At 53.4% G+C, this 8,912-nt stretch overlaps 1 protein-coding gene across 1 annotated transcript in view; it reads left to right on the top strand.

Annotated features, from left to right (window-relative positions):
* The first annotated feature begins 6 nt into the window (after nucleotides 1-6).
* The window catches only part of BRF1 (BRF1 general transcription factor IIIB subunit), a 69,923-nt gene continuing 61,017 nt past the window's right edge, over nucleotides 7-8,912 (top strand). The window contains exons 1-2 of the mRNA XM_024758075.1: nucleotides 7-124; nucleotides 8,167-8,247. The gene's annotated coding sequence lies outside the window, so the exon portion shown is untranslated. The remainder of the gene's footprint in view (nucleotides 125-8,166; nucleotides 8,248-8,912) is intronic.

The following is an 8,912-nucleotide window of genomic DNA, read 5'->3' as shown; positions in this document are numbered from 1 at the left end:
GGCGACGCCGTGTGCACCGGCTGCGGCTCGGTGCTCGAGGACAACATCATCGTGTCCGAGGTGCAGTTCGTGGAGAACAGCGGCGGAGGCTCGTCGGCCGTGGGCCAGTTCGTGTCGCTGGACGGTGGGTCCCGGCGGGGCTGGCGGGGCGGAGGACCGGGTGGCCAGTGGCCTCCGTGCGTGTGCGGTTCTGGCTTTAGTAACGGAACTTACCGGAACAGGGGACAGGATGCGGCCTGGGGTCGGGGTCGTGGCCCATCCCCCTCAGCGCAGTCCCTTCGCTCCTTGGGGGGACAGTTGTTTGAATCTGGGGGTCGGGGACTTCAACGCGTCCCCTCTCAGTCATCATAGTCGATCCAGCTCCTTTCGGGTTACAGTTGTATGAATTTAAACACATTTGGATTCGAGTAACACCACAGCGAGGATAGGGTTCCGCAGCCCCACGCCTCCCCGCAGCGGCAGCTGCCCTCCGTCCCTGCAGTCTTGTTTTTCAGGAAGGCCGCGTAAATGGAACCAGCCCGTGGGCCACCTTCGGAGACTGGCATCTGTCCCTCAGCCCTGTGCCTTTGGGATTCGCCCAGGCTGTTGCGAGGATCTGGGCTCCTTCCTGTGCACGGCCCACGATTTGCTGAAGGACCTTTGGTTTGTTTCCAGTTGGGGGTGATTATGAATAGAGCTGCTAAAAACTTCGAGGACGGCTTTTTCCGTGGACACAGGTTTTCATTTCTCTAGGGTGGTTACCCAGGAGTGGATGGTAGCCGTATGTTTAACTTTATAACAAACCACCAAATGGATTTCCAATGTGGCTGGCACCGTTTTGCATTCTCACTAATTGCTTCACCAGAACTTGGTGTTGTCTCAGTGTTTGTATATATTTTGGGTGTGTTTCTAGTGTGTTGTGGTACCTCATCTCCGTGTTGATGCATTTTCCTAATGCACAGTGATGTTAAACAGCATTTAATGTGCTTATTTGCCATCCCTTAATCCCCCTTGCTGAAATGTCTGTTCAAGTAGCTTTTTGCTCATTTTATATTCAGGTTGTTTGTTTCCTTACTGTTGAGTTTTGAGCATTCTTTAAATATTGTAGTTACAAGTCCTTTGTTAGATACGTGATTTGCAGAGCAGAAGTTTAAAATTTTGATTAAAAGTTTTAAAATTTGATGCAGTCCACTTTATTGATTTTTTTTTTCTTTCATGGATTGTACTTTTCTCTTGTTGCAGAGCATGGGCTCTAGGCACGCGGGCTCAGTAGTTGTGGCTCGCGGGCTCCAGAGCGCAGGCTCAGTAGTTGTGGCACATGGGCTTAGTTACTTCGCAGCATGTGGGATCTTCCCGGACCAGGGCTCAAACCCGTGTCGCCTGCATTGGCAGGCAGATTCTCAACCAGTGTGCCACCAGGGAAGCCCTGGTAGTGAGTCTTGAAATCAGATGTTGTGATTCCTCCAGCTTTGCTCTTCCTTTTCAGAATCGTTTTAGTTATTGTAGTTCCCTTCCCTTTTCATTCAATTTTAGAATAAGTTTGTGTATATTTACAAAAAATCTTGCTGGGGCTTTGACTGGAATTGCATTAAATCTCTTGATAAATTTGGAGAGATTTGCCATTTTTACTGTATTGTGTCTTCCAATCCATGAGCACAGATGTCTCTCCATTCCTTAGGTTTCCTTTGATCTTCCATCATGGTTTGAAGTTTTCAGCATATAGCTCCTGTACATATTTTAGATGTTTACCTGAGACCCAAATAGAGCTGTTGTCAATAGTATTTTTCAGAAATTCAGTTTTCAGTTGTTCATGGCTGGCATATAGGAATACGGTTGATTTCTGCCATTGGCCTGTTTCCTGTGAGCTTGCGAAACTTACTAGTTCTAGGAGTATTTTTAAAAATAGATTCCTTGGGATTCTTGATGTAGACAATCATATTATCTCTAAATAGGGGCTGTTTTCTTTCTTTTGTTTCTGTTTCTTGCTTTTGAGCAGACATGCTTGCCTTCTTCCCAGTCTTAGAGGGAAGCATTCCCTCTCCTCCCACGCAATATGATGTTAGCTATAGGTTTTTGATACCTGTTCTTCATCAGTAAAGTTGAGGACGTTCTCTTTCCACTCCTAGTTCGCTGAAAGTTTTTATCATGAGCGGATGATGAGTTTTGTTTTTCTTCTTTGGTCTGTCAGTGTGGCTCGTTTTTGAATGTTCAACGTGCTTTGCATTCCTAGGGTAAACCCACTCGATCACTGGGTATTATTCTTTGTATGTGTTGCTAAATTAGATTTGTTGATCTTTTGTTGGGAAGTCTTACATTTTTGTTCACATGGTATATTAGTGTACAATTTTCTTGTAATGTCTTTGTCTGGTTTTGATGTCAAGGTAATGCGCCTCCTGGAATGAGTTGGGAAATGTTCCCTTCTCTTCCGTTTTCTGGAAGGATTGTGTAGAATTGGTGTTATTTCTCTGACTGGTGGAATCTACTAATGTAGCTATCTGGGCCTGGAGGTTTCTTTTTCAGAAGTTTTTAATTACAGGTTCAGTTTCTTTAATAGTTGTAGGTTTTATTTATATTTTAGAATATCTCTTTCATGTCGGGTGAGTTTGTTGTTTTGAGGATTTGGTCCATTTGATCTAAGTTGCTGAATTTACGCACGTAGAGTTGTTGGTACTATTCCCTTATTCTTTGGATGTCTGCAGGGTCTGTAGTGGTGTCTCATTTTCCTTTCAGATATTGGTGTTTTGCATCTTCTCTCTTTTTCCCTTTGTTTCTCCTGCTGGAAGTTTATCAATTTTTTTGATCTTTCCAAAGAACCAGTTTTGGGTTTCATTGCTTTTTCTCTCCTGTTTTCTGCATGGCACACGTCTTTTTGTTGTTCTTTGTTTTTTTTTCGTCTTTGTGTCCTTCCTGAGCAACTTCCTGGGACTGCTGTGGGGGAGTCTCCCTGGCACTGTGTTTGCAGCTTTGTCACATGTTGCCAAACTGCCCCCTCAGTCATCCAAGACTTTGATGCCTGTTGGGAAGAGAGTAACAACGACAGTAAGAAGGAATAATCATAGTAGCTGACACTTAGGGTTTCCCATGGGAGGCACTGTGCTGCGTGCATCCCTTGTACCTGATGACAGCCTGTCCTCACTGCGGACGACAGAGCTGGGTGCAGAGGAGTCCTGGACGTGAGAGATGTGCTGCCACCTGTGGGCAGTGACGTTGGTCCCACGGCCTGTGAGCACAGGCTCAGAGCTGGGTGCCCTTTGGTGGTGTGATTTAAAGGTGGTATGAACCTGGGCTGGCTCTGTCCGGTGGGCTCACTCTCTGGAGGGAAGCGCTGCAGGGGTTGTGGGTTCTCAGCTCCTGTGTAGAGGGCGGAGAGGGAGGGGCAAGAGGCGCTGCCTCCTCCAGCAGCCCCTCCCTCCCCTGGGTGGATCCCTCCCAGACTCCTGGCCTCCTCCCTTCCCCATCACAACAGCAGCCACCCTGGTAGTCAGCTCTGGCTGCTGTCAGCCTCCCTGGTGCGGAGTGTGTGCCCAGCTGGCCCCCCAGCTCTTCCTTTGCTCCAGCCTCATCCTGGAAGCTGGGCCTTCTCTCTGGGGTGCCCTTGTGCAGGGCCCAAGGCCGCTGTCTTTCTTAAGCGTTCTTGTTTACTCTTTGAGAAGGAGTGGTGGATGGTTAGCTCCTCAGTTTACTTGAGAATATGTAAATTAGACGTCAGGGCCCTGTGGCCAGCGGCCCTGTCACCAGCTGGGTTTCTGACTGTGACCCACGCCCAGGGTCCAGAGGCGAAGAATCCCAGTCCCCCTGGGTCCCCTGGTAGATATTTGAGGACCGGCAAAGTGTGAGTCCAGCGTCCCAGGCTGGACTCACAGAGTGGTGGCAGCTAGGGTGGTGCTGGGGACATCTGGGCTGTGTCTTTCAGTTGATGGGCAGCTGGTGAGGGGATGGGCGTGGCTGAAAGAAGGGATGGATGTGAGGACTGCAGAATGGCAAGGTGGTGGGCAGAGCTGGGGCAGCTGGGCCTCTGCGGGCCTGAGGAGGGTCCCACTGAGTCATGGGGGAAGGGCTCACCAGAGTGTCAAGGAGCTCAGGGGCAGAGTAGGGCTTCCTGGCACAGGCCCACGCCAGCATCCCGTCCCTGGTGTTGGTGCTGAAGGTCTCGAGGACAGCAGGTCTTTCCCCTGGGTGTCCCCTGCAGTTGATGGTGCACGGTGAGCCTGCGGGCCCCTCCCGGGAGCTGTACCTGCTGCTCCCGCAGGATGAAACCCAGAGGCAGAGGGAGCTCCTGCTTCCCTGGGTCCTTCCCTTCCTCTTCTGGGGTGCACCCCCAAGGGTTCCATGACCACAGCTTTTAATCGCTGCAAACTTTGTCCCTGAAGTCAAGGTGTCTGTAAGTGCTAGTGTTCTCGTGGTTATGAGTAATGAGGTGCTTTCCATGCGTAAAACGATGAGGAAGGTTTGGTGCCTGGCTCTGGTGGGGGTGGAGCCTCTCTTGCTCGCTGGGGCAGCTCCCTGGGTCCTAAAGAACAGCAGACCTACCTGCCCTCTGCCTGGCTTGTGCCCTGCCGGGAGAGGGTTCTCTCGGCCACAGCCTACCAGGTGTCCTGGCCAAGCTCTGGTCCTGGAGTTTCAGAGGTTCTGCATCTCTGTTTCTATCTTGTGGCCCCTCAGAGCCCCACTGAGTTCCTGCGGGAAGGGACCTGCTCTCAGGAAATGGCTGAGTTTTGTCCTGGAGGCACTTGCGTGAGAGAGGAATGTTGTTCCTAAAATGTCATTTGCTGCTTTTATCACCTGCCATGCTGCATGCTGCGTGGTTTCCATAATCAGACTTCTAATCGTGACAAAACAGGCTCTTCAGTAGCTGTGTCTGGTTGACAGAAGTTTAGGCTGCCGCCACTGTTTAGCTGTTGATTCACTGACCGCGAGAGGTCTGTGTCCAGCCACAGCCCCATGCCCGGGGCTCAGTGTGGACTTGCTGAGTGTCTTTCGGGTGCCTTAGGGGAGTTATGCCAACGTCCGAGCTCAGGTCGAGGGGCCACTGGATTCCTCTTCCGTCCTGGAACCGCCCAGCTGGACCTCGTGCAGTTGTCCCCCCTTAAAAGGAGTTTCACAGCAGTGACAGAAACCCCTCACTTTAAATAAAATGAATACAGGCTTAGGAAAGGTTTTGCTAACCCATGTGGGAGGGATCCGTGAGTGAAATGGAGGACGGGGCTTTGTGCTGCTTTTCTGTTTGCGGTCTTGGGGTGTTGGTGTTGCTGGCTTTGTCCTCAGTGCTCAGAGTGGCCGAGAAGCACCCACCCGCCCCCCCACCAAGTTGCAGGGGTCAGGCCTTTGCACCTTCTTGCTTTTGCAGCCACAGCTGGGAGGGGCACAGGTGCCTCTGGGTGGAATTTCCGGCCCCTCCCCTGCTGTCCACAAGGGGGCAGTCTTGGCCCGGTTGTGCTGAGAAGAACTGCAACTTCTACCTGTTAGATGTAGCTGGTTGCATCTCGTTTGTTACAGGATCTTGTTATAGAAAATATCAAATGTTTTTAGAAGTAGAGGGAATAATATGAAGGGCATCTGAAAGACGAGTACAGCATGCATTGATGGTTTTGGTCATAGGTGGTACTCAAGCTTTCCTTCACGCTTCAGGGGACCCTAGCCCCGCGCTGTTAGCTATTTGAGACTTGCTGAGTAAGCACTTTTCATAGGCGCCACCACTGCTTTCCAGGTGTTATCTACTGTAACCAAATCCCCAGTGGGTAGTATTTGTTGAATAAAAGAATATGCATCCATTTGGCAAGCAGGTTTTGACCTGCCCCCCCCTTCCCCCAGCTGGCTGGACCTAGTAAGGCACCTTCCTTGGCAGGACTTAGTCCCTGTTTCTCCTGGGAGCACATGCAGGACTGGGGCTACGTACAAGGCCTTGGAGAGCACCAGGTGGTGTGTGTGTATGTGTGAGCGTGCGTGAGTGTCCACGGGGCAGCAAGCATCAGCTCCCAGAGCAGGCGGGGCCGGGGCAGCCCCAGGAAGCGTGACTGGGGCGTTGGGGAGAGACAGGGAAGGACAGCACCGCAGCGGGAAACAGAGGTCCTGGAAGTGCAGGGGGGAGCGCGTGCAGGGAGTGCGGGGGTGGGGGCGGAGTGAGGGGAGAGGGTGAGGGGAGGGCGTGACCTCTGAAGGTCTTGCAGTGCCTTCAACGCTCACCCAGAACGAGGCTCCACTCTTACTCAGCAGCATCTTTGGGTGACCCGCCCTGGTCGCTTCCCATCTGTGTCTAAGCAGGGAGAGCTGGCTGGGAGGAAGGCCCCCCAGGGTCCTTGTGCCTGGAAGGTGGGGCTTCAGGGGATTTATACCCTTACGTTGTCCTTTTTCTAATGCAACGTTGTTGTAATTGTCTGCTTAAAACGTGCTGATTTCCGTTAAAACAATGGTGATTTTTTCCCTTTTTCTCAAATAAAGGTTGGGCAGCACTGCACGCAGGTCAAAGTGTGGCCGTCCTCGTCGGGGGCTGAGGGGTTGTGGGCTTCTCCAGTGGTCCCTACGTCCAAAAGATCACAAATACAACAATCCCGAAGTATATAAAAGCTGCCACAAAATAGGGAACAAGACGCAGACCCCGTCTCAGGCCGGTGAGCTCGTGTCGGGCTTCTGCAGAGTCAGAGGTAACACTGGAGTGTTGGAGGCTCCTCGTTTCTGGGCCGGATGGACAGGTCTCCCCTGGGCCCTGCACTGCTCCTGGCCCCTCTCCAGGCCCCCAGTGTGCCCTGCCTGGCCCTCTCCCTCCCTGCCCTCTATGGCCAGCTTCTTGAAGACACTAAGTTTGTGGTAACTTGTCAGGGCAGTGATAGAAAACCAGCACACCCAGGGTGACAGCAAAACCTTCCCCAGGCACCGCCACCTGTCCCCAGGCTCCACATCCTGCTGTGAGAGAGCCATGGGCTCCCTGCCAGTACCCACTGGGGCCGGCACTTAGACCCCACTGTCGGACCACAGGAGTTGGTGGGGGACGCTGCCCAGCCCTGGGCCTCAGCCCCAGGGAAGCTGCTGAGGCGGGGACGCTGGGTGCTGGGGCCACCAGCCAGCCAGCCCCCTGCTGTGCTCCCGGCTACTTCCAGCTGCTCGTAGCCCACTAACTGCCCAGCCAGGCCTACTTGTTGCTCGTTTCAAAGTTTTCTTAGCCCATCTGATTTCTTTCTTTCCCAGCTGACCTTTAGAATCGTTTTGCTGAGATCTCTAAAGAATCTTGTTAGTGCTGGTTTGGGATTTGGTTGCAGTCACAGAGAAGCCGAAGGCCGACTTGTTTTCCGCTGTCTGTTCTGGTAGCCGGCCTATGGATGACCCAGAGGTCCCTGCTGGCCCCAGGAGGTGGGCCACGTGTTCTCCTCAGGGGCCTATTCTCAGACTTCAGTGATCTGGCTTCCCAGATCCCTGTCACTTCTGAGTTTCCATTTCATCCTCCAGCAGGCCCTGCACCCTTACCTCCCCCACGTGGCTAACAGTGTGAGGTCGTGTTCCCTAACTTCAGGAGCCTCTAATCCTTTGCTCTGTACTTTGTAACAGGCACACTGGCCTGTGGGATGCGCAGCGCTTCCCCGCTCCCCCGCCTGTGCCTGGCCGCCTGCGCCCCTCACTTAGGCGTGGCGCTCCTTTGAAGATCGCGCTTCAGCGCTGGGGTTTGTAAGTCTGGTGAACAATCTGGATGTCCACCTGGCTGTCTTCACGGGGTATCAGGGCAGAAGTCCCCGCCCTGAAGCCCTGCAGAGTGGAGCACGTGAGACGTCCTGGGGAGGCTTGCAGTTGGTGGGAGGTTCAAAACAGAGCGCCTGTAGGTGCAGCTATAGCTACACGTTGGGTTCCAGGGCTTCCTAGGTTGCTGCGATAATAAATGTGAATTGGCTGGCCCAGGGCCCGCAGAGGGCCAAGGTGAGGGGCTGGGCTGGGCCGGGCCAGGCCTGGGCCGTAGTTTGGAGAGCTGTGTGACAGTCTCTTCTGGGACATGGTTAGAGGATGCAGATGGGCATGGTCCACGCCCTTGGCTCCAGGTCAAGGCCACGACCCTGTTAGCAGGGCAGAGGTGTGAGTGGTGTGGTGAGATGCTCGCTGCTGCCTGCTGCTCTGAATCTTGCTCCAGAGACGCTGATGCACGAAAGGGCTGTTGACACCGATCTCTGCCCAGCGTCGGCTCATGAGTCTGATTTGTGTCTCTAGGTGCTGGCAAAACCCCAACCCTGGGCGGCGGCTTCCACGTGAACCTGGGAAAGGAGTCAAGAGCACAGACCCTGCAGAACGGTATTTCCCGCCGTGGGTGCTGCTGGAAGAGGGTGGGCTCCTGAGGCGGGACAGGGATGTGGGACGAAGGATAAGAGTGACAGCCTGCCGTGACCCCCCCATCCTTGTCACCAAGCCAGTGCAGGCCCCACTTCTGGGAGGACTTGTTGGCGGAGTCCCCTCCCCGGGTCGTCAGGACCCTGCCTGGGTGCCCTGCAGTGCCCTGGGCCTCCTGCAGGGGCTCTCTGCCAGGGCTACTCTGAGGTCTCTGGACCCTAACGGGCCCACACCTGTTTGTTACAGTTTCAGTCGCGATAAGCACAGGAAAAACAAATTTATAGCAGTTTGATGTGTGGTGCCATTTTTGTTGTATTTTGTAACCATCCCAGTCCGCAACAGATTGGAGAAATGTCTGTTCAAACCTTGGCCTGGGGGCTTCCCTGGTGGTGCAGTGGTTGAGAGTCCGCCTGCCAATGCAGGGGACACGGGTTCGTGCCCCGGTCCGGGAAGATCCCACATGCCGCGGAGCGGCTGGGCCCGTGAGCCACGGCCGCCGAGCCTGCGCGTCCGGAGCCTGTGCTCCGCAACGGGAGAGGCCACAACAGTGAGAGGCCCAAGTGCCGCTAAAAAAAAAAAAAAACCTTGGCCTGTTTTTAATTGGGTTATTTGTCTTCTTATTGAATTGT

The sequence above is a fragment of the Neophocaena asiaeorientalis genome, unplaced genomic scaffold, assembly GCF_003031525.2.
Source record: "Neophocaena asiaeorientalis asiaeorientalis breed wild unplaced genomic scaffold, Neophocaena_asiaeorientalis_V1.1 scaffold476, whole genome shotgun sequence".
NCBI classification, from domain to species: Eukaryota; Metazoa; Chordata; class Mammalia; order Artiodactyla; family Phocoenidae; genus Neophocaena; species Neophocaena asiaeorientalis.
The sequence above is the reverse complement of the archived record's forward strand: the minus strand, read 5'-3'. Positions and strand labels throughout refer to the sequence as shown.